We start from the raw sequence: 26,377 nt of genomic DNA, 5'->3' as shown, positions 1-26,377 counted from the left end.
GATCATTCTGAAAGTTTCCTGTTAGACCTATGAGTGCAAACATATGGTATCTGTCCTTCTCTGCCTGACTTACTTCGCTTAGCATGACACCCTCAAGGTCCATCCACTTTCCTATAAATGGCCATATTTCATTCTTTCTCATTGTAAGGCAATGATTCTTAAACTTTGTACTCATATTTATTAATTTTCAAAAGCCAGGATCAACTTGTCTCTTGCTACTATACTGTTTGAATTCATATTAAGTTCTAATTGCTGATTTCAAGCCCATTTAAAAACATATGTTCTGGATATATTCTGATATTCTGGATAATGTTCCTTTTCCTTGAAAATTTCCACAGAAATATGTTAACATTTTTTGATAAATTGCAGATATTAAAAATTAGAGCTCATTCTTTTATGTCTTTTAGCATTAAAAGATGTTTATTGAAGAGTTATCATGTACCAGGCCTATCCTGGGAACCAGGGAGATGGTGGTAAACCAGCCAGAGAGAGTCTTGCTTTCATAGAGCTCATATTCTAGTGGAGGGAAGCAAAAGACAACAGGAAGACAAAATAATTTCAGGTATTAAACATTGTATAAGAAATAAAAAAGGGTACTGAGTTTATTATTTTTTAAAGTAATCTCTACACCCAACCTGAGGCTCAAACTCAACCCTGAGATCAAGAGTCACATGTTCTACTGAGTGGGCCAGCTGCACATGTGACTATCTGAGAGACAAAAGTCCCAAGCAGAGGAGACAAGTGCCAAGGCCCTGGGGCAGGAAGAAACTTGGTAAATTCAAGGAACAGAAAAAAACTAACATAGCATGAATCCGGCAAGTGATTGGAGAATGGACAAAGTCCAGGAGGAAGAGTAGGAAACGACCAGTTCACTTAGAAATTTGTAGGTTATGTTCCGAGTATGGATTTTATCCTAAAACTAAAGAGAAGACATTGGAAAATTTTTAAGTAGGAAGATGTCTTACAAAGACCAATCTGGCTGTAGTGTTGGAAAATAGGTCAAAGAGGAAAAGAGTAGTTAGGGGGTCAGTGTAGTAGTCAGATAAAAGATAAACAGGAACCAAGATGGATCGATGAGGAGGCAGAGAAGTAGTTTGATTTGGTATATATTTTGGAGGGAGAGTCTACAAGGACTTAGGATGAATGGGTGGATATAGGATATGAAGGAAAGATAAGAATTATGGATAAATTCTAGCATTTGGCTTGATATGTTGGTACTGTTTAGATAAAACTAAAGTCTAGGACAGAAGCAGTCTAGTGTAATGGAAATAAAAAGCCTGTTTTGTCATGGATAGTGTAGTAATTATATAAAAATATAATGTGATGTTCTGTTATAAAAAATGAATACTAGACTTCCAAATGGAGTTGTTAAGTCGCATTTAAGACAAAGTCAGCCACAGTTCTTGAGCACCCATTTGTGCTTGGTACTAAGAGAGACCAAAGGGAACAACACAGTGCCTCTGTCTTCAGCAGCTTTCCATCTTCTGTGGGATTCAGATAACTAAGTAAGTTAACTTACTTGGGAGGTTAACATGGTATTCATACTACTAGCAAGCAGTCCTGAAAGCCCCATGTCTTGTAGGAACAAGCCAGAAAGGTAACACCTCCTTTCCAGGGCTACCTTATAGCCATGGCTGACTTTGGGTCCCAGGGCTGCGGGGCTGAGCTGCAACAGGGGGTCTCTCGTGTTGGCTTTGCCAAGGAACTACCTGCTTCAGATCTCATCCATATCTTGGCAGTGTTTCTGGTTTTAAGGTTTCCACTGAGTTCAGGTAGATTTCTATCTAAGTTCCAGGCAGTTATTTGTGTTATCTTTGTGGTGCAATCAAAGAGAAGTGGGAAAGAGAGAATGCCCTTGAAACTAATGAAGAAGTTCTGAGAAGCTTGGAGAGCAGAACAGAATTGAGCAGACTTTCACTGTTGGAGACGATAAGGTGCCATCCTGGTGGAGGTAAATGCCCAACCAGACTTCCAGCTGAAGGAGAGTAGGATGTATTGCAGTGATGGTATAATCTTTGTCAAATTAGAAGAAAACATTATTACTGCAAATATCTGAGGACAAAACTGTTAGACTTCAAAGACCCAGGTTTAAGTCAGCTCTTTGCAAGATATTAAAGTGTCTTTTAAAATTATCCTTGTATCAGAGAAGTTGTAAGGAATTGGTGGAACCTGACCTAATCAAGATGGAGGTCTTCAGGAAAGACATTGGCAGCCTGTCACTTACACTGAGAGTTCAGGGCCTATGGTTTTGGAAAACCCAGAAATAACTGCAGTTGTTTGTTTTCAAATACACTTGTCAACTTGCTCAATGACAGATTATTTGAACTATTTATTATTTTCTAACTAATCAATTTATTTGGAAGTGTAAAGTATGATTCATCTTGTCCACTGCAGTTACCTTCTGTTCTATCTCTCTCTTCTCCTGTAAATCTTGTCTTTGCCTTTGTCCAATGACCACAGACTATGGACTGTGTTTCCCTCATATGAATAAATTGCATGCAGATAACTACGTTTCTACATTTTTCTGTGGCACAGGTCAGGTCCCTACGGTTGCGGGGTGACTGGGGTCCAGTGCATGTTGGTCTAGTGAGGGCGTAGTGTGGTGGCAAGAATAGTCTCAATCCTTCAGGTATTCCAGAAAGCACTCCAAATAAGATTGGACATATTTTCTCTAGAAAAATAAAAAGGGTATCTTTTGACCTATTTTTTAAAAAAATGATAAAACTTTCTGTTTCTTCATTTATTTAATGAATGAGAACAACTTACTTAGTGTGTTACAAAGATCACTTTGTTGTAAAGGATGAATTGGAGAGATAGAGTCGGGGCACCTGGGTGGTTCAGTTGCTTAAGTGACCAACTTCAGGTCAGATTATGATCTGTCTTGTGGTTCATAGGTTCAAACCCTGTGTCTGGCTCTGCACTGATAGCTCAGAGCTTGGAGACTGCCTCAGATTCTGTCTCCCTCTCTCTATGCCCTTTTCCCACTTGTACTCTCTCTCTCTCTCTCTCTCAAAAATAAAGAAATAAAAAACTTAAATGGTGGAGCCTAGGTAGTAGAATAGTTGGAGGTAGAGAAGTGGGCAGATTTGGGGTGTATTTGGGGAGTAAAATGCTCCTGATGGGCTATTGGAGGAAGTTAAGAAAGGGGAAGTGGTGAGCATTCTGAGAGAACAGAAAACATTTATGTTGCATTCTAAATAAAAAGTTTAGTTTTCAATGTATTAAGTGTGAAATTATATAAGAAACACAGATTGCTATATTAAGTAGGGAGTTGGAAAAATGGGTTTGGCATTCAAAAGTCAGACCTGAATTAGAATTGTTTTCTGATTATTGCTGACATTTAGGAAAGGTATCAATATTTACACATTATGACTCCTGTTTTAATATTTTTAATATATTTCCAAGAGCATTAGAAATATAAAAAATTATAAAACAAAATTTCAGTGAGAAAAATTTCAGAGCAGAAAGTTTTTTACATGCAATAGCGTATTTTTTTTCCTAGTAGCCATCTCTATGGAATTTATTTATACTTGCAAATTGTTTTCCCTAATGGTAAATCACATGCCATTCAAATCTCAAAGAGAAAAGTCTCATTTGTCTTGTGTCCAGATACATATCTGATATTTTAAAAATATCTAATAGTTCTTACTCTTCTGTTGCTGAAAACTATCCTAAAGCCACTAGGCTGGTAGAGCAAGGTCAGTGTCCACATAGAGGGTGGTGGAAGCTTTTTACAGTTACATTGTTTTTACGTTGGAGAATGTCCTTGCTTAGAAGTATTTGCCAGAGTTGTCAGGGGTGAGGATTATCATGATAACAACTGTTCTCAGATGGCCTTAACTTACAAAGAAACTTACAAAAAGTTTTTTTATACTATGGTTGCAACCTTTTTGTAAGTTTGATATTACTTCAATATTTTAAAGATGGTTTTCAGCCATTAAACTTTCTAGGTGCACAAATCAAAACATTTTCTGATGTAAATAACAGGAACAGAACTTGAATTAGCATAAACAAAAGGGAGATTTATTATAAGGTTTAAAACATGCTTCATGGAGTCTAAGAACGTGAAAGAGTCTCAGGTGCACTGGAACCGGGGAATAAGTGTGAGCAGGGCGCTCTTTTCCGCGCCTCGTCTCCGCTTCTCTCTGTATATCCTTTTTGTCCTCCCTGCATACCATTGTTTCCTGCCTCTCAGTGAAGTATGGCTACAAGCTACTTCCGGGGCTCATGGATCACAGTTTAGGTATTCAGAGTAAGATGAAGGCAGGGTCAAGTCCAAATATCTGGGGAAGGGGCTTTGCTCAGCCCAGCTCAGGCTAAGGGTTTGCCTCCATCCATCAGCTGTTGCCAGAGGGTGGAGTCCTCTTGTACTCCCCTGGACATTCTTTAAATGACCACCAGGACAAAATGGTAGGGCACTTGGTCAGTTTTTTTAGAAAAAAAAGGGAGAAGTTTCCAACAATGAAGGGAACTCTATAGACTCAAAAATAAACTTTTAGATTACTAGGAATATCATTATATTGTCCACAAATATAATGTGGACATAATATTTATTTGTCCGTAAATATAATGACATGTGTTCTTTCCCTACTATTACTGTAATTCTTATTTTTGTCTCATCTTTCTTTTTGTATTTGTTACAATTTCCAAATATTATAAGATGGTAATGGTTGTAGAGGACATCCTCTAGCATTTTATGTATGATGTTGGCTTTTAGTTTAGGGGAGGGAATCTTTTTCATATTAAAGGATTATCATTCTGGTTCTAGTTTCTGAAGAGTTTTCAACAGGAACGGATGATGGATTTTATTGGATACATTCATGGTCTTAATGAAAGAATTCTCCTTTTTGCTGATGCATTGCATAAAATGAACATATTTCTTAATATTCAACCATTCTTGAATTCGTAGGTCAAATAGGGATTGGCAAACTCTAGGTCCTGGGCCAATCCAGTGACCCTGTTTTTGTACTGCCCTGGAGCTAACAACGGTTTTCTATATTTTTAAAAGGTTAAAAAGAAAGCAAGAGGAAAAATATACAACAGAAATGTCCTTCTTCATACTTTCCCCTTATTTTAGCTTTTTGCTTATTTTCCTCTTACAACACAAATCACTAGGACATATGTGGATATATTTTGTTAGTTCACAAACATTGTTTTCTAATTCATTAACTTCAATATTGGCCTTTTTTCTTGTGGTCTTCTTGAAGATCTTCTGTTTTGTTTTCTTCTGGGTTTTTTTTTTTTGCCTTTTTGAGTTATTATTTATTTACTTTCTTTTAAACTAATGAAAGTATTTAATTATAAGAGTTCCCTTGTGAGTATAGTTTCGATCACATTCCATATGTTATTAATGTAGTTCATAAATGGTAATTTAAAATTCCCTTTTGTCCCAAGAGGAGAGTTCTTTTAATCTTAATATGGTGTTTTGCTGTGTGTGTGTGAGTGTGTGTGTGTGTGTGTGTGTGTGTGTGTGTAAACTTGGCCTTTCTTATTTCCTTTGTTCTCTTTTTTCTGGTCTCTCCCTGCTTTGCTCCTCCTCCTCTTGTGTATGCATACTGTATTTTGTGGGTTTTTTTTCCATCTTGTGTGGTGATTTCAATAATAGAGGTATATTTTTGTTTGTTAAATATATACTTAAACATGCATTTCTTGATTTATAAAAATCAAGAATAAAATTACCCTTTACACTCTTCTCTAGGTATAGGAACACAGTCATCATGCTTTTATTCCTCTAATCCTTTTGTTTTCAATTTCTAGTCTTTTAAAACTTATTCAGGGACTGCAAACACAGGTTTCTCTTTCTGTCTGGATGTATGGTTTTTTATAAAAGACTTTTGAGCGGGTGAAATATACCTTAATTATAGAAAAGTACATAAAATATATGTACAACCTATTAAATAATTATTACCAATTTTTTTGTTATTAAAATATTTTTTAAGAATAGTTTTTTCTCCTGTGGTCAATTTAGTATCATCTCTACGATGACTATTTTAACTTAATGTTTACATTTTAAATTAGCTTTAATACCCAATGTAATTATTTTTATATTAAGCCAGTAATTTTCAATCTATGTGGACTAATGAAATGAGAACCTAATAAAATCATAAAGGCTGAGATACATCTTCCAAGGACAGGGCATGCATTCACATGTACAAGCTTTGCATACACTTTTCATGGGATTTAAGCATACCATTCGGCAGAGGTAGGAAATAGGGACTTTGGTATCTTTTGTTTATTTTGTTCCTATTTTTTAATTTATCTTGCAGTCTGTTGGAATACAACTTAAGCCATGTAAAGCTACATTCATGGTGAAATCCAGGGTCTTGGATCCCTTTGTGTTAGCACAAAGTTAGCACAGAAAAAAAAAGTTTTATAATTTGCTGGAACTTTTGTTCACTTTTCTTTCCTTTTTTTTTTTTTTTTTTTGCTTGGATTAGGGAGAAAATTTTGATTGCTTTACTTCTTATTTGTGTGTGTGTATGTATGTAAATAAATATATGACCTCCTTGTGAGATTATTCTTATTAGATAAATTCTAGTTAACAGTGTACTTTCAGTAAATAACTTTGCAGCATGGGTAATTAGCATTGATACTCCTGCTAATTTTAATTGACAAGAAAGAAGCCTATGCATTTAGAGAGAGATGCTCAGGAGGCAGAAAGACAGTAAGAGAGAAAGGTACACAGTGCAGGCAATGAAAAGCAAAAATGAAAATGAAAAAAATTTATTTTTTCTCTAAAAAGGGTATGTGCACAAATTGTAGTAGGAAGATTAATTTAAGGGAGAAAAATTTAATGTTCTGAAGAAGGAGTGAGGCTGAATGAGGTAACATTTTAACAAATATGACTGAGTTTCATGTTATGATAGAACAGAACATGGGGAAAATGCAAAGGTTGACTATGGAGAGATGATTTATAAATGTGACAAGAATGGGGATAAGTAGTTGTAAATTATAAGGAGAACAAAGATGGATAATCCATGTGAAATTGATCATTTTCATGCATCAGCTGCACAGGTTGACTTGTCAAAGTTGTCCAGCCCTCCTCCTCACCTTCATCCTCCTGTTTCCTTTCCCTCCACCATCCCTTCTCTGTTAGTGCATCCTTAAGTTTGGTTACCAGAGTAATCCCCAATAGGTAGTAATGGCTTTTTTTTTTTTTTAAAGAGAAAGAGGTTTCTTTCTTTTCTTTTTTATGTTTATTTATTTATTTTGAGAGAGAGAGGGAGAGAGAGCATGAGCACTGGAATGCAAGTGGTGGAGGAGCAGAGAGAGAGGGAGAGACAGAATCCCAAACAGGCTCCATGCTGTCAGCACAGAGCCCGATACAGGGCTCAATCTCATGAACTGTGAGATCATGACCTAAGCTGAAATCAAGTCTGGCGCTTAACAAACTGAGCCACCCAGGCACCCTAACAGGGGTTTTAAGTTAAAACATTTGGTAGGAAATATCTAGTAAATCTAATAAAAGAGCTGATAATGTTGTGAGATTAATATATTTTATGTTCCGGTAGTTATATTATGTATGGCTTAATAACATAGGCTATTAGTTAATATATGGCAGTTTAAAAAGTTAGCTAATCAGCACAGACCCTCAAAATTGTTGATTAGCTAAGTTATTGAAGGTCTGTGCTGGACTTTTAGTATATACAAAAACGTATTCAGGGTGAACCCTAATAAAAGGTGTACACGAAAGCAAACCATATGTGGGTGACCTCTCCTTGGAAGTTGCTAGCTTGCCGGTGCCACCCTTAGAGCAAGAATCCCACCGAATGAATCTACTCCACAAAATATTCATGAGAAATGTATATCCTACTGATCTTTTTTTTTTTTTTTTTTTGCAGTGGTAGATGAGGTTTACCTTAACATTATAAAGCAGGAAAACAAAAGTCCTCAGAACTTTTTAAATTTTAAGTTTTTGTTAAAGTTTTACATGTGTATGACTTCAGGCACCAGCTGCTATTATAATATTTGTCAAGGCAAAGAGCAGTCTTCAACATATCTCCCTCACATGTCAGGACTTTCAATGCTCTTAGCCAATTTTGGGACTGCCTTCCAATTTCTGAGTAGTATACTCTATTTTTTATTATTATATTTTAATGTTTGAGTGTTAGGTATTTGCCTGGTGATTCCCCACTCTTGAAGATGAGGATTTATCTCATTTCCTTCCCTGCTTCCTTCCCCTCCATCCAACTTTTCCTGTCCCTTCATCCTAATGTAATCATGTTGTGATTCTAATTAGATTAATATGCAGAGTTTAATTATTCTCTTTTTGCTATTAAGAGCCAAGCCATGTAAGTAATTGTGATTACTTTTCTTTCTTGTACAGCTTTCTGTTTTTCCTGGAGATTATGAGGTCCTTGTTCACTTGAGAAGTTTTCATGTATTACTACTAACTCAACCCTAAAGTCTTCACCATTTGTCTAAATCTCCTGTCAATACATTTGTTTGCATCAGGTAGGTCATCCAAGGGCAGTCTCTTCTTTAAGCTTTTACCTTTTTTAGTCTTGACTTGTTCCTTCTGTTGGTGTCCCTTAACATCCAAATTCTCTCTTCACCATCATGCTAGATATTTCCTATGCCTCTTTCTAGTTTGGGAATCTTCTTTCCTGTGTTTGTGTCATTTTTTTTCTTGACTTACTTACTTTTTTTGTAGTTGAGGGTATCCACCAGTGGCTTTCTAAACATCGTGTATAAAGAGTAAATTTTTGAGATGGTGTGCATCTCAATTATCTTCTGGCTACCAGTGTTACTTTTAAGAAAGCAAGGATATTCTGATAACTGACCTTTTCAAATGAGACCTGTTTGTTTTGTCTTGTTTTTCTCTCTGAAAACTTGTAAGATCTTCCCTCTATGTCCAGTGTTCTGAAACTTCACAATGAATCATCACCATTATACTGGGTAAATCTTCACCATTATGTTGGGCCTCAGTAAATGGACTCAGTTAGTCCATGGTGGACTAACCGAACACTTTCCCCAGTACGGATTTTCCTTAGAAAACAGTACTGGGCCCATGAAGATCAATTTCATTCATAACAGAACATGCCGAATAGAACATGCATAATGTAATCTATCCCCAAAGTAGTGATGAACGTCTGCCACCAGCTATGTATAACATATAAAGGCACTAAATTTCTCTAAATTCAGGCACTCAAAGGAAAATGAGAACAGCAGCTTGTGTGTATATTGGAATAATTGAATATTTGCACAATTGACTCCGTGACGTACTTATGGTAATACAGTGGTTCTCAAATTTTGCTATGCACTGGAATCACCTGGAGATCTTTAAAATGTACTGATGCCTAGCTCCCACCCCCACCCCCCAACATCCTTATTTAATTGGTATATTGTGAAATCTGGGCATTGGGATCATTTAAAACTCCCCAGGTGATTCTAATGTAAAACAAAGTTTGGAAGCCTATAAAAAGAATGGGTAACTGGGAATCCTGGATTGTGTTCTATATGGTTGTAGGGGGCAAATCTAGCCAACTCAAAGTAGAGTTGAGGGAGGGTGATTAAATGTAAACACTTAAGAAGAATGCAAAAGATCAGACTTGAAGTCCAAGTGATGTAATGAAAGGGAACCTCACTCCTAGACCAAACATATCTTTTAATTAGCTTTTTTTTGACATGAAATTGTGTGTTTCTGCAGATACCTATTAGGTAACGATTCTGCAAATAATGGCTTTCTGTGATACCTTGTTGAAACCTAGCAAAATACTTCTAAAGCCTCAGAAACTACCAGTGATTTCAGTAGCTCTCAGACATCTACTAACTGTAATATATGATGGCCCAAACTGGTGCTCTCCCTGCTGCCTTGCATAGTTTACAATGGAGATGGGGCTGGAGGATTTCTGGGCGCACAGCTACTGTTGATCGCCGTGACACTGAGGACACTTTTCAGTTAGGAAAGTATTATTGAAAAAGAGCTCTTCCCAAGTCTCAGTCTACAAAGTGGTGTGATTGGCCAAGATTGGGTGGTTTTCTTTCTTTTTTTTTATGTTTATTTTTCGAGAGACATGACTGGGGAGGGGCAGAGAGATTGGGAGACACAGAATCCGAAGCAGGCTCCAAGCTCTGAGCTGTCAGCACAAAACTCAACGAACCATGAGATCATGACCTGAGCAGAAGTCAGACACTTAACCAACTGAATCACCCAGGTGCCCCATCTTTTTTTTTTTAAGTCTTATTTCCTTTACCCAAAATGTATATATTTTCTATTAAAGTAATACTTAAACACAGTTAGAAACTCAATAGTACATAGTAAAAAGCTTATAAAGAAAACTAGCTTTCCCCTCATCTCATCATACCCAAGGCTAGTTTCTCAAAAGGTCCTGCTTTTAACAACTTTAGCTGTTAATTCACTTATTTCTAAATAATACTCTTATTTTTAAATTTCTTGATACCTGCATTTTAGTGGTTAGTGATTGATTTTGTTCTGCAGAAAAATAAGTATTTTTTACCCTTTTCTCTCCTCTCCATTTTCTTTTCCCTTTTCTCCATCCTCCCAATGGGCTTCTATCACATTTTGGTTAAATAATATTCAGCCATTGTTGTAATTACATAAAAATTATTCTCAGCTGAACCACCCTGTGGACTATGATGATATTTCTGTGTCTTTTCAACATGGGAGCAATTAGGCAGGGAAAGAAAATCCCTTAGTTCCTGCCACGGCGAACAAGGATGCCTTTTGTGATTGGTCCAAATGCAGGTTTAAGTGAGAAAAAAATCTCTTGTGATGAAAAAGACTTTTAGTTCCATAGTGAGTAACTTCCTTTTAAAGCATCCTTTTCATGAATTTTTGATTTAACATGATGTTAGGGGAAAGCCATCCTACTGTAATTAAAGTGGGATGTGAAAATTTTTCATTGGGGTTTGACAGTTTTCGCCTGTGCCAGTTTTTGACTCAGCTTAAACAAGTTCCGATTTAGTTCAAGAATTGAAATAACACCCCACCACGACCACCAGCAAAACAGAAGAGGAGAGCCTTTACTGAGTAATATCATGTTGAGTTATTGCAATATTTAAATAATCTGTGCTCATCACTGTACTGGCACTAAAGACAGAACTTTCAAGCTTAACTTCTGTTCCTGATGGTATCATTGCTGTAATTTCTTTCAGTCCCAAGTACATAGTATTCGTGAAATATCCTATAGCATACTTATGTTGCCACAACACTAATCGCATCATTTTAAAATTTCTTAGTTACCTGATTTCACCCATTACCTCATAAGCAACCAGAGGTCAGAGGCTGATGGGAAATGTTCAGTACGTTTTTGTTGAATAAATAACACAAAGACAGATCCCCTGAAAAATGGGATTTTCAGTTTTGCTCTCAAACAAGACTCCAGCTTTTTTAGCGCTGGAGATGAACACCAATTTCTGCTTATGGCCTTGGCCCTGTGAAGAACAAAATGATTAAAAACACCTTTGCTCTTCTTCCTGCCAAAGCTACTCGTGGTCAGGACCCCCAGTCAGTTTTATTTTAGGTTAATCACTGGTAGTAACAGCTCCGGTTGAAAAGGGGTAAAGCGAGACACACAGACAATCTTTCTCAGTGTGGTGTTTCCAGCAGGAGGCCACCTTTGACCCGAAGCTGCCCTCCTTCTCTCAAGGTGCACACACTTCCTTGGGGGTGAACACAGATGGAGTGTGAGCGCTGAGCCAGATTACCTGCTTCCCAGTGATTAATAAGTTATTGAATATTGATGACGCCTGCTTTCCTGGGACTCTGGAGAAATATACTGATTTAAAGAAGGTACAAGTTGTCAATTACAGCAAGAGTTTTAAAATGGGAATAGAAGTATATCATTTAGTTTCCAAATACTTGAGGATATTTTTTCAAAGATCTTTCTGCTATTAATTTTTAATTGTGGTCAGAGAGTATACTTTGCGTGACTTAAATCCTTTAAAATATGCCAAGACCTGTTTTATGTGCCCACAATATGGTCTGTCTGGTAAATATTATGTGTATACTTTAAAAAGTGTGTATTTTACAATTACAGAAGTGTTCTGTAAATGAACACAGGTCAATTTACCTGGTAGTATTGTTCATGTCTTCCACAGCCTTACTGATTTTCTGTTTATTTGTTCTATTACTTACCGAGAGAGGACACTGAAATCTGTCACTTTCGCTGGGAAGTTTTCTACTTATCTTTGTAGTTCTGTCAGCTTTTGCTTCTGTACTTTGAAGCTCCAGTATAACATGCATAAATATTAAAGATTCTTACATTCTCTTAATCATTATCTTGACTCCTTTATCATTATAAAGTGATGCTCTTTATCTCCAATAATATTCATTGCTCGGAAATCTACCTTCTTTGATATAAATCTAGGCACTCCAGCTTTCTTTTGATTAGTATTAGCACGATACCTTCTTTCTGTCCTTTTAACTTACTTGTATCTCTTTACTTACAGTGAGTTTCTTGAAGGCAGCATATAGTTGGATATTATTTATCTTTAATCAAATCTCTGCCACTTAATGTGGTTATTGAAATGTGTGGGCATAAATCCACCATGTAGATATTTTTTGCCTGTTTTTAAAAATCTATGATTGTCAATTTGTTACCTTTTCCTCTTTTTTCTCCCTTTTGGGGTTATGACTATATTTTATCTCATCTTTTACTACACTTTATCCCTTTTATTGGCTTATTGGCCTTTATTACCTGTAGCTTTTTTGTTGTGTTATTTTAGCGGTTGCTTTAGAGCTGACAGTATGCCTGTTTACCTTCTATCACTGTCTGCATTCAAGTAATAGTGCATGCTTCACGTAAAGCATCAGAACCTCACAACTGCAGCCTTCTATTACTCTCCTCCCCCCCCGACTTTTGCGCTACTGTTGTCCTATCTTCTACTTCTACATGTGTTATCAATTCCACAATATGTTGTTTTTTAAATTATCCCTTAAAAATATATAAAGAATAGGAAAAGAGTAATTATATTTACTCACATAGTTACTATTTCTGGTGCGTTTCTTTCCTTTGTTGAGCCCCAGGTGTCCGTGTGGCATCATTTGGCTTCTAGCTGAAGGATTTCCTCGAACACATCTTGTAGTACGGGCCTGCTGGTGATGTGTTATTTCAGCTCCTGTATGTTTGAAGTCTTCATTTCACTTGAATTTTAAACTTGAGAGTACTTTTAGATTTGCAGGAAAGTGATAAAAATAGTAGAAAGAGCTCCTTTATGCCCCTTGACAGTTTCCCCCGGTGTTCATATCTCACATCCTCATGGCACACTTGTCACACTATGGACTAACAGTGACACATTACTAAGAACTAAACTCCAGATTTATCCAGACTTGTTTTCCACTGACAGATTTTTCCTATTTCAGGATCCCATCCAGGATACCAGGTAGTCCTCATGGATCCTTAGTTTCTGCTGGTTTGAGACAATTTCTCAATCTGTCTTTGTTTTTTTTATGACCTGAAGAGTTTTGAGGAATACTAGTTAGGTATTTCATAGAACGTTGCTCAGTTTGAGATTGTCTGATTTTTTTGTTTTGTTTTTCACAATTAGACTAAAGTTATGAGTTTCTGGGAAGAATACCACAGAGAGGAGGTGCCCTATTTGGTGGTACATTCTACCATGATGCGTTCTCACTGGTGGTGTTAGCCCTCATCACTGAGTTAAAGTAGTGTATATTGCCAGGTTTAAAGACTATAGAGTTACTCTGTTTCACTTTTCACACTACACCCTTTGAAGCACGTCACTGAGTCCAGCCCATACTCAAGGAGGCAGGAGGTTATGCTCCACATTCTGGAGAAGCAGCATCTACTTAAATGACTTGAAATTCTTCTGTAAAGATTTGTCTCTTCTCCTCAATTTAAAACTTTATGCTATTATTTACTTATATCAGTGTGTGGGCTGAAAGCAGCCTCCCAAAGATGTCCATGTCCAAACCCCTAAAGCCTGTAACTATATTATTTATATGGCAAAAGGGGTTTTGCAGATGTGACTTGGGGACCTTGGAATGAAGGATTATCCCAGATTATTTGAGTAGGCCCAGTATAATCATAAGAGTCCCTTTAAGAGAGAGACAGGAGGGTCAGAGTCAGAGCAAGAGACAAAGGAAGCTGTGACTGGAGTGATAGAGGCAGCTTCTATAAGCTGAAAAAGCCAAAGATGTTCTCCTCTCCTCCAGAGGGAACACAGCCCTACCAACGCATTGACTTTAACCCAGTAGGACTGATTTTAGACTTCTAACATATAGAACTATATGATAATGACTTTTTGTCATTTTGACCACTAAATGTATGGTCATTGTTACAATAGCAATGGTAAATTGATACAATTAGTATGGATTCATGCATACTTATACTTTGAGCCACTATTTTTGAAAAATATTTTTCTTGGGTAAAGAATTTGAGATTGACAGGTTGTTGTTGTTTTAACTACCTAAAAAGGTATACATTCACTGTCTTCTAGCCTACATTGTTTCTGATGAGAAATCTGCCATTACCTCATCTTTGTTCTTCTGTATCTATTGTCTTTTTCCCTCCAGCCACTTTTAACATATGGAACTAATCTATGGTATTAGACATTCTGATTATGATGTGCTATTGTATAATTTGCTTATGCTTAAAGTTTATTGAGCTTCTTGGATGTATATATTTATAGTGTTCAACACATTGTTTTAAATCTTTAAGTATTTTTTTTTGAAAATTTTTTTGTCAGTCCCTCTTTTCTCCTTTGGAGAAGTTGTCCCACAACCTATTGGTACTCTCTACATTTTTTTCCAGCCTCTTTCCTCTGTTTTATTTTTGGTAGTTTATATCCTTTTGTCTTCAATTTTACTTTCTTTTCTTCTGAAGTATCTAAATTGCTGTTTTCCATCCAGTGAATTTTTCATCTTGGACATTGTATTGTTATCTCTAGAAGTTTGATTTGCATCTTATCATGTTCAGTATTTTCTTTAGTCCCATGAACATATGGCCTGAAGTAGTAATTACTGTTTTAATATCTTTGTCTGCATGTTTATTGTAAATGTCATTTTTGGGTCACTTTGGATGGATTACTTTTTCTCTTCAAAATGAGTTGTATTTTGTTTCTTTGCATGCCTGATAATTATTAATGGGATGCTAGACCTTATAAATTTTATCTTGATGGGTGGTAGATATGTCTTTATATTCCATAAAATTAGCTTTATTGTGGAATGTGGTTAAGTTATCAAAAAAAGAGTTTGCTTCTTTTGGGTCTTGTTTCCAGGCTTTGTTGGAGATGGCCAGAACAGGGGTTTAATCTAGTATTGATTCTTCCCACTATTGAGGCAAAACTCTTCTGAGTACTATACTTATTTTCTGTGAATTATAATGTTCTCCACTCTGACTAGTAAGAGCAGGCACTATTCCTGACCCAGTGTGATCATTATGATGGTTCCTTTTTTTTCTTAATGTTTTACAGTAGTTTATTGTCAAATTGGTTTCCATATAACACCCAGTGCTTCTCCCCACAAGTGCCCTTCTTCATGGCCTTCACCCTCTTCACCCCCCTCCCCCTTCAGCTGTTGGTTCATTTTCAGTATTCAGTAGTCTCTCATGATTTGTGTCCCTCTCTCTCCCCAACTCTCTTTCCCCATTCCCCTCCCCATGGTCCTCTGTTAGGTTTCTTCTGTTAGACCTATGAGTGCAAACATATGGTTTCTGTCCTTTTCCACCTGACTTATTTCACTTAGCATGACACCCTTGAGGTCCATCCACCTTGCTACAAATGGCCATATTTCATTCTTTCTCATTGCCATGTAGTATTCCATTGTATATATATTCCACATCTTCTTGATCCATTCATCAGGTGATGCACATTTAGGCTCCTTCCATGTTTTGGCTATTGTTGACATTGCTGCTATGAACATTGGGGTACATGTGCTCCTATGCATCAGCACTTCTGTATCCCCTGGGTAAATCCCTAGCAGTGCTATTGCTGGGTCATAAGGGAGTTCTATGGATAGCTTTTGAGGAGCCTCCACACTGTTTTCCAGAGTGGCTGCACCAGTTTACATTCCCACCAACAGTATAGGAGGGTGCCCATTTCTCCACATCCTCGCCAGCATCTATAGTCTCTTGATTTGTTCATTTTAGCCACTCTAACTGGCATGAGGTGGTATCTCAATGTGGTTTTGATTTGTATTTCCCTGATGATGAGTTGACACTGAGCATCATTTCATGTGTCCGTTGGTAATCTGGATGTCCTCTTTGGAAAAGTGTCTGTTTATGTCTTCTGCCCATTTCTTTACTGGGTTATTTGTTTTGTGGGTGTGGAGTTTGGTGAGTTCCTTGTAGATTTTGGATACTAGCCCTTTATCCGATATGCCATTTGTCACTATCCTTTCTCATTCTGTCCGTTGCCTATTAGTCTTTTTGATTGTTTCCTTTGCAGTGCAGAAGCTTTTTATCTTGATGAGGTCCCAATAGTTCATTTTTGTTCTTGATTCCTTTGCCTTTGGGGATATGTCAAGTAGGAGATTTCTGTGATTGGGGTCAAGGAGGCTATTACCTGCTTTCTCCTCTAGGATTTTGATGGTTTCCTGTCTCATATTCAGGTATTTTATCCATTTTGAGTTTATTTTTGTGAATGATGTAAGAAGATGGTACAGTTTCATTCTTTTGCATGTTGCTGTCCAGCTCTCCCAACACCACTCATTAGAGAGGCTGTCTTTTCTCCATTGGATACTCTTTCCTGCTTTGTCAAAGATTAATTGGCCATACCCTTGTGGGTCCAGTTCTGGGCTCTCTATTCTATTCCATTGGTCTATGTGTCTGTTTTTGTGCCATACCATACTGTCTTGTGATGACAGCTTTGTAGTAAAGGCTAAAGTCTGGGGTCATGATGGCTCCTGTTTTGGATTTCTTCTTCAATATTACTTTGGCTATTTGGGTTTTTTTTTTTTTTTTTTTTTTTTGTGGTTCCATACGAATTTTAAGATAGTTTGTTCTAGCTTTGAGAAGAATACTGGTGCAATTTTGATGGAGATTGCATTGAATGTGTAGGTTGCTTTGGGTAATAATGACATTTTAATGATGTTTATTCTACTGACCCATTAGCACAAAATGTTTTTCCATTTCTTTGTGTCTTCTTCAGTTTCTTTCATGAGCTTTCTATAGTTTTCATCATACAGGTCTTTTACATCTTTGGTTAGGTTTATTCCTAGGTATTTTATGGTTTTTTTTTTTTTATGCAATCGTGAATGGGATCAGTTTCCTGGCTTCTCTTTCTGTTGTTTCATTTTTTGTGTATAAAAATGCAACCGATTTCTGTACATTGATTTTGTACCCTGCAATTTTACTGAATTCTTTGATCAGTTCTAGAAGTCTTCTGGTGGAGTCTTATCAGGTTTTCCATGGAGAGAATCATGTCATCTGCAAAAAGTGAAAGTTTGACTTCTCTTTGCCAATTCTGATGCCCCGTATTTCCTTTTGTTGTCTGATTGCTGATGCTAGGACTCCCAGCACTATGTAAAACAACAGTGGTGAGAGTGGGCATCCCTTCAGGGGAAAAGTTCTCAGTTTATCCCCATTGAGGATGATATTAGCTGTGGGCTTTTCATAGACTGCTTTAATAATGTTTATGTAAGTTCCTTCTATCCCGACTTTCTCGAGAGTTTTTATTAAGAAGGGATGTTGTATTTTGTCAAATGCTTTTTCTGCATCTATTGACAGGATTATGTGGTTTTTATCTTTTCTTTTGTTAATGTGATGTATCACATTGATGGATTTGTGAATATTGAACCAGCCCTATAAACCAGGAATGAATCCCACTTGATCATGATGCATAATTCTTTTTATGTGCTGCTAAATTCGATTTGCTACTATCTTGTTGAATATTTTTGCATATGTATTCATGAAGGATATTGGCCTGTAGTTCTCTTTTTTTGTTGGGTCTCTGTCTGGTTTGGGAATCAAGGTGATATTTGCTTTGTAGAGTGAGTCCGGGAATCTTCCTTCCATTTCTATTTTTTGGAATAACTTGAGAAGGATTGGTGTTAACTCTGCTTTAAATGTCTGGTAGAGTTCCCCTGGGAATCCGTCCAGCCCTGGGCTTTAATTGTTGGGAAATTTTTGATAACTGATTCAATTTCTTCACTGGTTATGGTTCTGTTCTGATTTTCTATCTCTTCTCGTTTGAATTTTCATAGTGCATGTGTGTTTAGGAATTTTCCATTTCTTCTAGATTGTCCAGTTTGTTGGCATATAATTTTTCATAGTAATCTCTGATGACTGCTTGAATTTCTGAGAGATCAGCTGTAATAGATTCATTTTCATTCATGAGTTTGTCTGTTTGGGTGTTCTCTCTTTTCTTTCTCAGGAGCCTGGCTAGAGGTTGATTAATTTTGTTTATTTTTCAAAAAAAAATAACTCTTGGTTTCCTTGATTTTTTTCAACTGCTTTTTTGGATTCTATATTGTTTTTTTCTGCCCTAATCCTTATTATTTCTCATCTTCTGCTGGGTTTGAGGTGCTCTTGCTGCTCCCTTTCTAGTTTCCTTAGGTGCTCTGTTAGATTTTGAGTTTGAGCCTTTTCTAGTTTGTTGAAATAGGCCTGGATTGCAATAAACTTTCCTTGTAGGACTCCCTTTGCTGCGTCCCAGAGCGTTTGCATTGTTGTATTGTCCTCTTCATTTGTTTCCATATATTTTTTAATTTCTCTCTAATTGCCTGATTAGCCCAATCATTCTTTAGTAGGGTGGTTTTTAACCTCCACATTTTTAAGGTTTTCCAGACTTTTTCTGGTAGTGGATTTCAGGTTTCATAGCATTGTGATCTGAAAATGTGCATGGTATGATCTCAGTTTGTTTGTATTTATGGAGGGCTGTTTTATGACCCAGTATGTGATCAATCTTGGAGAATGTGCCATGCGCACTGGAGAAGAAACTGAATTCCCTAGCTTCAGGATGCAGAGTTCTAAATATATCTATTAATTCCATCTGTTCCAGTGTGTCATTCAGGTCCATTGTTTCCTTAGTGATTTTCTGTCTGATTGACCTATCCATTGTTGTAAGTGTATTTTTAAAGTTCCCTGCAATTGTCACATTCTTATTGATGAGATTGTTTCTGTTTGCAATTAGTTGTTTTATGTATTTGGGAGTTCCCAAATTCCACACATAGATGTTTATAATTGTTAGCTCTTCCTGATGGAGAGACCCTGTAATTATTATGTAATGTCCTTCTTCATCTCTTGTTACTGCCTTTACTTTAAAATCCAGTTTATTTAATGTCAGTATGGCTACTCCAGCTTTCTTTTGGCATCCAGTAGCATAGTAGATATTTCTCCATCCCCTTACTTTCAATCTGAAGGTGTCTTCAGGTCTAAGGTGAGTCTCTTATAGACAGCAAATAGATGGATTTTGGTTTTTGATACATTCTGCTACCCTGTGTCGTTTGATTGGAGCATTCAGTCCATTGACATTCTGTGTTATTATTGAAAAATGTGGGTTTAGATTCATTGTGTTCTCTGTAGAGTTCATGTTTGTAGTGATGTCTCTGGTGTCTTATATTCCTTCCTGCATTTCTCTCCTAGAGTCCCTCTTAGGATTTCTTGTAGGGCTGGTTTGATGGTAATGAATTCTCTCAATTTTTGTTTATTTGGGAAAACCTTTATCTCTCCTATTTTGAATGACAGGCTCACTGGATAAAGGATTCTTGGTTGCATATTTTTCTTGTTCATCACATTGAAGGTGTTTCGCCATTCCTTTCTGGCCTGCCAAGTTTCATTGTATAGGTCTGTAACCACTCTGATAGGTTTCCCTTTGTATGTTGGGACCCCTTTATCCCTAGCTACTTTCAGAATTCTCTCTTTAGCTTTATATTTTGCCAGTTTCACTATGATATGTCTTGCTGAAGGTCAGTTTAAGTTACATCTTAGGGGAGTTCTATGAGCCTCTTGAATTTCCATGTCTTTCTCTTTCCCCAGATTGCAGAAATCTTCGTGTACAATTTGTTCCAGCACTGTTCAGGACCTCTCTTTCTTCCTCTTCAGGAACTCCTATGATATGAATATTGTTCCGTTTGATTGTATCACTCAGGTCTCTGATTCTCCTTTCATGCTCCTGTATCAATTTTTCTCTTTTTCTCGGCTTCTTCGTTTGCTGTAACTGTGTCTTCTAATTCACCTATTCTCCTCTCTGCCTCTTCAATCTGTGCAGTGGCCACCTCCATTTTATTATTCACCTCATTTATAGCCTTTCTTAAACTTGTCACAGCTATTTTGAAGGTTCCTAGTCTTTGTATCAATATCTTCTCTGACAGCTTCTATGCTTTTTCAAGCCCAGCGATGAATTTTATGACGATTGTTCTAAATTCTTGTTCAGTTACATTGCTCATGTCTGTTTTCAGCAGTTCTGTCACTGTGACTTCTTTCTGGAATTTCTTTAGAGGAGAGTTCTTTCGTTTCATCAGTTTGGCTAGCTTTCTGTCTCTTGTCAGTTTTAAAAGCTTGTTATGCACTGTGCACCTGTAAATATTGCTCTATTAAAGGAGGAGTCTGTCCAGGGCCTGTCGATTCAGGAAGTGTTCTTTTAATGTTGTCTCTCAGTTTCTCTTGTTGTGCCTGTAATTAATATATTTCCTTACGCTGTGATATTTGAGACTTTCCACTATGTGTGCTTTGGCCTATTTCTTGAAGTAGCCCTTAAAAGGAAAAAAGACAAACAAACACACAGGGAACACAGGCACGCAAACGCATTGGCAAATCTGGTAAACAAGCAAACCAAATGGGAAAGGACAAAAAGGGAATGGGAAAGAAAAGAGAGGACAAGAAAGGAGAAAAAAAAAAAAGCTGGGGGTACAGAAACAGCCAGAGATAAAGGTCAGTCTGAGAGCCTAAAACCTGTGGAGGAGAGAGGTATAAATGAGATAAGGGAAAAATATCTGGATGGTAAGGGTTTATCTAATCACAGCAGTGTTAAATGTTGGTCTTTCCCAGACTCCAGGGGGAAGAGGGAAAAAAGGAGAAAATAGAAAAGAGAAAACAAGGGAAAATATTATAGAAGCTTAATAATTAAAAATAGGATAGGAAAAATTGGGGAAAAAAAAGTAAAAAGTAGCACAAAAAGAAGAGTCCAGCTCTCCAGCACGGCATGGTTCGATGTAAGTATATCCGGTTTCTGGGCCTGGTCTCTGAGGCCCTGCCTTAGTGGATGCAGGGAGAAGAATGGCGGCACCTCAAGTCCCTCTCAGACCTTGTGTTGCCAGCCACTCTCTTGAGTCCAACCTCCCTGTGCCATGGGCGGGTCAAATTGTTTCAGTTTTCTAAGGTCTGCTAGGCCTTCAAATCCTAGTCCACCAACTTTAATGTTTTCGCCACTGTTAAAATAACCTCTGGCTGCCAGGCAGCTTTCTGGTCGGGACTACACAGGGGAATTGGAAAGCCACCCCTCCCTGGCTCCACCTGAGGTCTGTGGGCTGCTGGGCCCACCGGATAACAAGCCCGCTGAAGGGGTTGGATTTCTCTCCCTGTGCCCAGTGGCTGCAAATGGAAAGTTTGTCTCTCCGCCATGCCATGGGCTGAGGTCTCCTTTCAGTCTCTCCTCTTCCCCTTGGCTCTGTACCTCCCTGGAGGCAAGTTCAGGCACAGCATCTTACACTGCCGGCTTGCACGCAGCTCTCAAAATTCTGTGCCAACCTGCACAGCCTTCCTGTGCCCGTGCGGCCTTACACAGTGTTGTGCAGCCTGAGCTCTCTGCAGCCTGGGGCTACGTCTCTGGGCACTCTCTTTCCCAGCTCTGCTTTGAGCTGGCGCTCCCTTCCTCAGAGTCTCCATTCCAAGTTCTCACTCGCTCACTCACTCAGGCATCCGTGAGGCTGATATCAATGAGGGGTCAGTGTGCACACCTCCGCTCCTGGAGATCAGAAAGTTGTGGCTTTTAATTCCTCTCAGTTTGATGGTTGCAGGTGTGCGGAGACTTCTTCTCCACCATCTTGCCTCCCCTTAATCCTTTTAATCCCTTTGAGTAGTTGTCTCCTTGCCCTTGGGTAGATTTCTCTTGATCATTGTACCTTGTCAGGATCATCTGCATGTTTCTGCAATTGTCCCATATTCAGCCCTGTTAATGTTAGCTGCTTGACCTCCATGAACTCCCCACCTCTGTCTCCTCAACTCAGAAAGATCAATGGGCTCTGACCAAGCTCCACCTTTCTGTGCCATGGTCTGGAATATTTCTCAAAGGAGTAAGTTGGAGGTGACTGTAGGCATTGCTTTATTTGTTTCCCTTCTCTCTGGGATGACTAGTTTGTGCTTTTACCTAATGTCTGAAAACCATTGTTTCATGTATTTTGTCTGTTTCTTTCCATTTGTTTCAGATGAGAGAGTAAATCTGGTCTCTTTTACTTCATCTTGTCTGAAAGTAGAAGACTTCTTATTCTTCCCACAATTTTTTTTAATCTTTAAATATTTATTTTTTGAGACAGAGAGACAGAATGTAAACGGGAGGGGCAGAGAGAGAGAGAGAGAGAGAGAGAGAGAGAGAGAGAGAGAGAGATACAGAATCCAAATCAGCCTCCAGGCTTGTTCAGCACTGAGCCCGACACGGGCTCAAATGCACCTGAGCCAAAGTCGGATGCTTACCTGACTGAGTCACCCAGGCACCCCAAAACAAGTCATTTTTTTAATTGGATGGCTGAACTGTAACTTATTTAAGAAGGCTTTGTTGCTTATTTGTAATTGCGAAATAATATTTTATTGTATTGATGTGCTATCACCAATAAGCAACCTATTATTTGACATTTGGGCTGAGATTTAGCTTTCCTTTTTATAAACAGCTACATATTTGAGACTTGCATCTTTATTTCCCTACAATGTATTTCTAGATATGGGTGACTGGCTGCATGGTAAGGGCCAGATGGCTGTTTTGTACAAGCATACCCTGAATGACCCTATTAATCATTATCTTGAGAATATATCACTCCCACCTTTCCTCTGTAATTTCCCACAAACAAGATATGTGGAAATGTTGTACAGCGTTCCAAGTCAGAGTTTCCAGGGGTGGCCAACTCAGGCCATCTCCTTGGTAGTGCAGGATGTCCAGGCTTTGATCTCCTTGGAACATTGACCACCCAAGGAGGGGCAAAGCTATGGATAGCTGCTAGGCTACTTGCTACACTACAAAAGCTGTTGCATGTAGATCCCAGCAATGGGTGCTTTGTTCAGTCTACCACTCCTGGAATCCATATGTATAAGTTCTCCCAATAAGCCTATGTCTTGATGGCTGGCTCTGGATTATTTCTTGGGCCTCACTGGGTCATCACCCACTCTTGGCTGAGAGTCTGCCTGGATGTGGCTACATTATATTAGTCATTATGTTGTTGCCACGTTGTGTTCCAGAGGGATGGAGCCAACTGACATGTTGCCTATATGTAACTTTTTGGATGTTGAGTCTTCCTCAAAATCACCTATTCTCTTGACTCATTTATGTCATCTTCTTAGGTATGTATCTCCTTATTTTGATGAGAGGCTCTGTCATTACAAGTCCCAGAATTATTAGCACATCTGACACTCTGAAAAGATTAATATTTAGGCCATTCTATGGGCCAGTCTAGTCTTGATTAATATTGTCTTCTTCCAGCTTTAACATTCCTTGTGCTATTTTACTTAATAACATTCTTTTCCTTCAATTAATTTGGTTTATATATACTCATTTTCTCACACCAAAAATATTGATTGTTCTACTGAAAACCACAAAGCCTTTCATTAGCCTTGCATATAGTAATCATGGCACTCAGAAGTAACCTCAGTTCTACCATGGGAAGGCCCAGAGAAAGATCTAGCAACAGACAAAACAGTATACTTTACTAATGAGTCATTGTTATTGGAATAAGATTTTAGAACTCTCCTCTTCCTTTAGGATGAGTTATTTCTCTCCAACCTCCTCAGTCTGTATGGACCTATTTCACCAGTACTAGGGCTTCCTTTTGAGTAGAAATAAGCCGAGCTGGGACTCATGACTACACATACAGCATGATCTTTCATAAGAGGAAACCCCTTGTATTCAGTGTTATCTATACATAGATAGCATAAAGGGTCACAGCTAATGATGCAGAAGGACATTTTCTGTATGTGCTTTTAACTATGTAGACTCTAGATTTGATATAAAATTTTCAGTTAGGACAGTGAAAATTGTTTTAGGAAGTTTTGGTTTTTTATTTTTCACTCATAAGATTATCTTTAGAGACCCACACAGTATAAATAATCAGGTAGGAAAGTCCAAAAGCATCAGAGGTCAGATGTGGTAGAGTCAGAGCCCTATCACAGGCCTTTTGATTTTTGATATTATAATTCCGTCATGAACCGGTTAGTCTCTTCAGAACAGTCAATGATAGCTCAAATGTCCAATGTTGTTATAAGTCATTCATTCTAAAATGCTTATTTACTTTGCCTTGAATAAGTTCTTTGCTCATTCTATGTACATGTTGAAGAACATTAAATCATCATGGTGATAGAAGAAATCTAAGTGAGCACTTAGTTCTTTTATACATGAGAAAATTTAGAGCCAGAAGAAGAGGAAAGGCCTTGCCCAGGGACACACAGCAGGAGTTCATCAAGTAGACTCACCACTCAGCCAAGGACTTTCTTATTTCCTTAATTAAATTAAAAAAAAATAGGAACAAAACTTCTAGACAGCTGAGGCTGTGGCTTTGGCTTTGGACAAGTGGATAAATTGTGTTGCTGACCTTGTTTTGGGGTTTAGGTGGCAGTACTATGCTGTTCCCTATAACAAAGATATCATGTGTGAACTTTGCAGGACTCGAAACTCAACTAGTGACCAAAAAACCCAGCAGACTGCCTTTCTAGTCAGTACCAAGTACTAGTGCTGGTAATGGTACTTTCATATAGCAAAGATCGGAAGAACTCAATTTTCCATGAAGAAATCTTCCAGAGTCAAAATCTACCTCCTAGTCAATTCCAGTCATTGGTTTGAGTTTGACCCATGTGGCAGGCAATTCTTCCAGTATTTGGTGATGGCTTCATTTGTATAAAACTTGCTTTTCCAGCTTTATCCTCAAGTGGCAGTTTTTGAATGTCATCAGAATCTTAGCTGCTCTCGGGTTTTGGCTCTGTACTCAGACAAAACTGTGAAGCCCTTAGAGCTGTTAACCATACTGGTTAAATGGGTTTCTAAATTTGTAAGACGGCATTAAGATAATGTAATGCAAGGTAAGGCAATAGAAGACAGTGGCTTAAGTGCTTCAGAGAGTGCCTAGCGCATGGCAAATGCTACTCCAATAATCCTTACAAGGGCTATTTTTACTTTTCTTTGTCACTCCAGATGTGCTCAAAATAAAGATGAACTGTTAGTTACACTATCTTGTTCTGTTCAGGATGCTTCTATTAATGCAGTCTACATGGGTGTGTATTAAAAAAATTCACATTTCTTAATCTTTAAATACCAACTTAAATTTAACTTAAATTGCATTCAAAGCTCCCAACCTGCCTAGTGCAAAGTTTCAATGCTATCCCCCTCTCTAGGGTAACAAGCTTATGTGGTAGTGAGAAGATGAGAGTGGACCCTCTGATCCATAAAATAATACGGTTTCTGCCGGCAGCTGCATTAAGCAAGCCTCCATGATGTCCACGGTCCACCGTAGTTTGCAGTGGTGGGACCACCTCTCAGAACTTCGGAGGTCTTCCATCTTCCCAGAGCTACCAGCAGCGAATCCCTAGGGGAATTCCCTAAGTGTTTCCACTTAGCCTAGGGGAAGATACTTTTGCATGTTCCGGTCACACTCAAACTTTGTCTTCAATTCTTCCTTTTTCTCATCAACACTTGAAATCACCATTGCAAATTCCTTGGGCTTTTACAGAGGACTTCGACTTTAAGCCACATACTTAAATATGAGGTAAGAGAGACAAAACCAGTCTCTCTGCTTGATATGGGAGAGTGGGAACAGAAGCATGTGGAGAAAACCAACATCCCAGGACCATAGTACAATGTTGGCAGTCAATCATACATCTAAGCTCATTCTCATCATGTATTCTTATTAAGAAGGACTTCTATATATTTTTTAATTCCTATTTTTTTTATGGAGGTGAAATTGGCACAGTGTAAAATTAGCCATTTTAAAGTGTACATTTCAGTAGCATTTAGTGTGTTCACAAAGTTGTACAACCATCACCACTATCTAGGTCCAAAACAGCTCATTACCTTGAAAGAAAACTCCATTATACAACTACCAATCTGCTTTTGATCTCTATGGATTTATGTCTTCTGAGTATTTTATAACTGTGGGTTCATCCACATTGTAGCAGGTATCAATATTTCCTTCCCTTTTATGACTGAATAAAATGGAATAATATTCCATTATATGTATAAACCACAATTTGTTTATCCATTCATTTGATGATAGACATTTGGGTTGTTTCTACTTTTTGGTTATTGTGAATAGTGCTTCTTTGTA

General features: G+C 37.9%; 1 long non-coding RNA gene across 5 annotated transcripts in view; it reads left to right on the top strand.

Annotated features, from left to right (window-relative positions):
- Nucleotides 1-26,377, top strand: part of LOC115296520 — a 122,048-nt gene that overhangs the window by 13,823 nt on the left and 81,848 nt on the right. For 2 of the 5 annotated variants that reach the window (XR_003910911.1, XR_003910910.1), the window contains exon 2: nt 8,327-8,454. The exons of the other annotated variants lie outside the window; for them this stretch is intronic. This is a non-coding gene — a long non-coding RNA (uncharacterized LOC115296520). The remainder of the gene's footprint in view (nt 1-8,326; nt 8,455-26,377) is intronic. 5 annotated transcript variants of the gene reach the window in all.

The sequence above is a fragment of the Suricata suricatta genome, chromosome 7, assembly GCF_006229205.1.
Source record: "Suricata suricatta isolate VVHF042 chromosome 7, meerkat_22Aug2017_6uvM2_HiC, whole genome shotgun sequence".
In the NCBI taxonomy this organism is placed as follows: domain Eukaryota; kingdom Metazoa; phylum Chordata; class Mammalia; order Carnivora; family Herpestidae; genus Suricata; species Suricata suricatta.
This window is presented reverse-complemented; position numbering and strand designations above follow the sequence as displayed.